Source organism: Hylobates moloch, unplaced genomic scaffold (genome assembly GCF_009828535.3).
Source record: "Hylobates moloch isolate HMO894 unplaced genomic scaffold, HMol_V3 SCAFFOLD_3284, whole genome shotgun sequence".
Lineage (NCBI taxonomy): Eukaryota > Metazoa > Chordata > Mammalia > Primates > Hylobatidae > Hylobates > Hylobates moloch.
The window spans coordinates 1,361-6,888 of record NW_026655559.1 but is presented as its reverse complement, the minus strand read 5'-3'; the positions used below and the strand labels follow the sequence as shown (position 1 = coordinate 6,888).

Below are 5,528 nucleotides of genomic sequence, written 5' to 3'. Positions count from 1 at the left end.
TGTAATTGTAATTAATTTTAATTTAAATAGCCACACATAGCTCCCCTATGGGCCAGGTCAGAGCTCTGATAAGGCTGGATAAGGGAAGAAACCCAGGTAGAGGGTTGACTGTGAAGGTTCTTTCGGTTTGGGAGTGAATCAGGAAACAGCCATCAGCTGAGTGAAGGTAAGGGAGATGTTGGGTGTTTACAGACGGGAAAAGTGTGACAGAATTGTTTGGAGAGGAAGGAAAAAAAGGTGTGGACTGGGGACGTTTCCAGTGTTTGGGCACACAGGGCTCCACAGAGTAATCTACATTTGCTGTCCCTTGGAGCAGCAGAGAAGAAAATGGTTGGGACATATTCTGAGCAGACTGTAGAGGTAAAATGTGTAGGTTTTGTTGCTGTTGTTTGTTTGAGATGGAGTCTTGCTCTATTGCCCAGGCTGGAGTGCAGTGGCAGGATCTCGACTCACTGCAACCTCCGTCTCCTGGGTTCAAGTGATTCTCTCACCTCTGCCTCCTGAGTAGCTGGAACCACAGGCACGCGCCACCACGCCCAGCTAATTTTTGTATTTTTAGTAGAGATGGGGTTTCACCATGTTGGCCATGCTGGTTTCGAACTCCTGACCTCAAGTGATCCACCTGCCTCGGCCTCCCGAAGTGCTGGGATTACAGGCATGAGCCACCGTGCCCGGCTAAATGTGTAGTATTTTTAATAGGATAAAGCCTACATAATTCTGTCCACAGTTCCTTTACTTAGAAATTGCTCATTTGTTCATATTAATCTTATGTTGATTACAGATAACGGCATATGGGCTTTTTCCTGTCATGTATAGCTGAATCGTGCAGAATTTGAAGATCAAGATGATCAAGCTAGAGTTCAGAATGAGCTGGGATGTATGTCCGGGATGTATATCCCCATTGAGATTGAAAATGTTCTCTGTGAATCTGTGCATATCTTTGACCCCCATTACCCCATTATCCTGGGTGGCTTGGGCAACAGTGAAGGCAATGTTGGATACGTGCAGGTGGGTCCCTTTGCTGTGTATTTGGTGCCTGAGGCTCTGTGGATTTCCCCTCCATCAATCATCTTACCCTCTTGTCCCATCAGATGCATCTGAAGAAACATCGCTGGTATAAGAAAATCCTCAAGCCCCAAGATCCAATCATATTTTCTGTAGGGTGGAGGAGGTTTCAGACCATCCCGCTCTATTATATCAAAGACCACAATGGAAGACAAAGGCTTCTAAGGTAAACCCCACAGCACATGCATTGCAGAGCTGCCTTTTGGGGCAAAATATGATTACAATAACTTGCTTATTGCTGATACTAAGCCTTACAGGCTGCATCATTATAGCTTTGTGCTCTTCCTTTCATAAAATTCCATTCCTAAGATTTTTCTCTTTTCTGGGAGCAGGGAGGTGGTTTGGAGTAAATCTATGTCCAAATGTAAATGTTCCTATCCATTATGTAAAACTAGAATCTAAAATTTGTGGTTTGCTATATTTCTTTTTTTCCTTTTCCTTTAAGGCCCTATCACTTCACAGGGAACTGGTGTATTGGCAATAGACTATCAGTGGCATAATGGTAACTATCTTGGATGATTTCTTTTACAGATTGGCTTGAGAAATATATCCTGAATGTGGGTTATTACACACATGAGACTTTAAGTTGAAAATTACTCATTTTTAGTAATATAAAGTAAATTTCCCTTTCCTTTTAATCTTCCTGCATCCTTTCAGTAGGGTGTGAGTAGAGGAGGGGAAGTGGAAGAATTACAATGGTACTGAAGACATTTCCTATTTTTGTGCATCTTTTGGGTTTATTTATCTAAGCAAGTACTTCAGCAGTGCTCACCATGTGCTAACCACTATATGAGGTTGTGAGGAGCCATCGGAGACTAGCCAGACATGCGACCCCCTGCAGCCATGCTGGGGTAGCAGTCTGTTCACTACATTTTCATTTGACCAGTCAGACAGGGCAGGGTTTATTGGTCCCATTTAACAAAGAAGAAACCAGAATAATGAGCAGATGGAATCTGCCCTGGAGGTTCAAATTCTAATTTCCTAAACATTGTAACTTTATTTTTCTTTTCCATTTCATTCCAAATAGATCATTATAGTCAAATTATGTTCCTCTGAAATCACTCTCAGGAAAGTACTCAACACTCCCTGTATTTTTTTTTTTTTTTTCTTTTAGACAAGGTCTCCCTCTGTCATCCAGGCTGGAGTGCAGTGGTGCAATCTTGGCTCACTGCAACCTCCACCTCCTGGGTTCAAGCAGTTCTCCTGTCTCAGCCTCCGGAGTAGCTGGGACTGTACAGGTGTGCACTACGATGCCAATCTAATTTTTGTATTTTCAGTAGAGACGGGGTTTTGCCATGTTGGCCAGGCTTGTCTCGAACTCCTGACCTCAGGTGATCTGCCCGCCTTGGCCTCCCAAAGAGCCAGGATTACAGGCATGAACCACCACATCTGGCCTCAAGTCACTCTTGTTAGTTTGGCTTACCAACTTTAAAGTTTTGGATTGCTTTTGTCAAACCACTGGGTTGCAAGTTCAGATGGTCTTTCTTGTTTTTCTTAGCTAATTATAAGTTCAATTCACTTTGGTAATTTATTATGTCACATAGAATTGAAGTTTTTCTCTTACTGATATTATTCCTATTTTCAAATTCTGGGGTTCCTGTTAGCCTGATTTTTGGATAGCTGCCACAGGAATTGTCCTTGATCTGGATAAATCCATAAAAATTGTCAAGAAATTAAAGCTAACTTGTTTTCCATATAAAATTTTCAACACCACTTCATTTTTTAAGGTTTGTATATCTGTATCTTCTCATATTTATAAATGCCCATATTGTTTGAGAAAAGGAATGAAACACTTCTAGGATATAGGCCTCATGTTTTTACATAAGTATTTGAAATCTTTTATAAACTTCATGTTTTGTTTGCTCCCTTATGTTGTGTTGCTTAAATATGCCCAAAAAAGCAGTAGTAAAACAGAGCTATTTAGGAATTGAGGCTGTTATTCATGACTACCTATGTGAGACTGCTACAGAAACTCATATTGAAAATATGTCATTTTAGGGCTGAGCACTGTGGCTCATGTCTGTAATCCCAGTATTTTGGGAGGCCGAGGCAGGCAGATCATGAGGTCAGGAGATCAGGACCATCCTGGCCAACACGGTGAAACCCCGTCTAAAATACAAAAAAATTAGCTGGGCGTGGTGGTGTGCACCTGTAGTCCCAGCTACTTGGGAAGCTGAGGCAGGAGAATCTCTCGAACCTGGGAGGTGGAGGTTGCAGTGAGCCGAGATCGCGCCACTGCGCTCCAGCCTGGCGACAGAGCAAGACTCCGTCTCAAGAAAAAAAAAACATATATGTCATTTTATCCACTAGGTTTTGTTTCCTACTTTTTTGATGTGTGATAAGGGAAAAAATCACAACTTTGTCTAACCATTCAGTAGAAAAATAGAGCATTTGCAGACAACTTGGCAAGGGTAGAAAAATGGATGTACTGTTTTTCAGTATTTGGGGAAGGTGGTTTGAGCAGTATTTATTGACAATTTCATTAGTGGGGATGTTTCTATTAAAAACACATAGTAAGATCATTAAGTGTTCTTGCAATATAACGTAATAATACCACCAGCCTTTATCTTGCTGTTTTCGTGTTCTAAGTGCATGCACCTGAATAAAAGATCTGGGCTGCAGTCTAGGATGAGAGATGCCAGCAAAGGCTGCCTAGGCCAGTGCAGTCCAGTAAATCCCTCTTCAATCTTCTCTTCCACACAGACAGCAGTGATGAGCATGCCCATGAACCCGCGATTATTTTGGGAAAAATGAAAGAGTTATATTCTTTTTGTGGTAGTAATTCCACTTTCAGGGGCAAATACATTTTGATTATTTTATCACCTTTCAGTGAGTTCTTTTTGTTCTTTAACCAAGGATATACGTTTGGGGTAAGAAGTAAAGCATATATGATTTTTTGTGTGTGTTTTTATCTTGCTATACCCGTAGGGAATGTTTAATTCTACCTTGGAAGTGGCCAAATTTGAAGGTGCTGTGATTCAAACTGTCAGCGAGATAAGGCAGCAGATCAAGAAAGCGCTCTGGGCTCCAGAAGGAGCCTTCCAGGCCAGCTTTGAGTATAAGCTGCTGATGAGCAGTGAATGTCTTGAGTAGTGTTCAGGACAGAGTGTTACCATTCATGCTTGACCTCTAGCCAGTGTGGAGAGAGGCCGGAGTCAGGTCTCTAGAGAGTTGAGCAGCTCCAGCCTTAGATCTCCCAGTCTCATGTGGTGTGCCCATTCGCCTTGTGTCTGCAGCCCCCTGGCCACACCCAGTAACAGTTCTGGGATCTACGAGACTAGCTTCCTTAGTGAGCTTTCCCTTCAAATACTTTGCAACCAGGTAGAGAGGTTTGGAGTGAAGGTTTTGTTGTTTCTTCGCAATATGGATACGAATCTTCTTTTGAAAATAAAGTAAATTACCTCTCTTTTCAGATACTGTCTTCATGTGAACTTGGTATCCTGTTTCCATCCCAGCCTTCTATAACCCAGTAACATCTTTGTTGAAACCAGTGGGTGAGAAAGACACCTGGTCAGGAATGCAGACCACAGGACAACTCAGGCTCACCCACAGCATCAGACTAAAGGTGAACAAGGACTCTGTATAAAGTACTGGTGGTGTGTGTGTTAGTGGAGATGCAGCCTGTGCTCTGCAGACAGGGAGTCACACAGACACTTTTCTATTAATTTCTTAAGTGCTTTGAATGTTCAAGTATAAAGTCTAACATTAAATTTGATTGAACAAGTGTATATTCATGGAATATTTTTGGAATGGAATATGAAAAAATGGTAATAGTGGTTCTTTCTGGATTGAAGACAAACTTTTCTTCTTTAAATTTTATTTTATATATTTGAGGTTGACCACATGACCTTAAGGATACATATAGACAGTAAACTGGTTACTACAGTGAAGCAAATTAACATATCTACCGTCTCACAGTTACATTTTTTGTGTGTGACAGGAACAGCTAAAATCTACTTATTTAACAAAAATCCCAAAGACAATACGTTTTTATTAACTATAGCCCTCATGATGTACATCAGATCTCTAACTTGATCATCCTATATGTCTGCTACTTTGTATTTTTTAAATGTACGTCTCCCCGTTTGCTATTGGTCATTTTCTATTTGGCCCATTTTTCAACTCGGTTGTTTTTCTGTTATTAAAAGAGTTCTTTACTGATTTTTGGACATTAACACTTTATCAGATATGTGATCTGCAAATATTTCTTCCAGTCTGTAGGTTCTCTTTTCATTTTATTGGTTGTTTCCTTTGCTGTGCAGAAGCTTTTTAGTTTGATGCAGTCCTCCTTATGTTTCCATTTGTAGCCTGGCTTGTGGTGTGATATTCAAAAAATAATCGCTAAGGCCAATGTCAAGAGGCTTTCCCCCGTTCTCTTCTAGGAGTTTTACGGTTTCAGGTCTTATTTGGGTCTTGGGTCTTTTATCTGTTTTGAGATGATTTTGTGTATGGTGTATGATCAG

At 41.0% G+C, this 5,528-nt stretch overlaps 1 pseudogene across 1 annotated transcript; it reads left to right on the top strand.

The window, feature by feature from the left end:
• Positions 1 to 816: 816 nt before the first annotated feature.
• Positions 817 to 4,651, top strand: BMS1P14 (ribosome biogenesis protein BMS1 homolog; annotated as a pseudogene). Its single transcript, XR_009212341.1, has 6 exons — positions 817 to 1,008; positions 1,092 to 1,272; positions 1,511 to 1,567; positions 2,670 to 2,792; positions 3,994 to 4,141; positions 4,479 to 4,651. The product of XR_009212341.1 is annotated as a ribosome biogenesis protein BMS1 homolog (transcript).
• Positions 4,652 to 5,528: the final 877 nt, after the last annotated feature.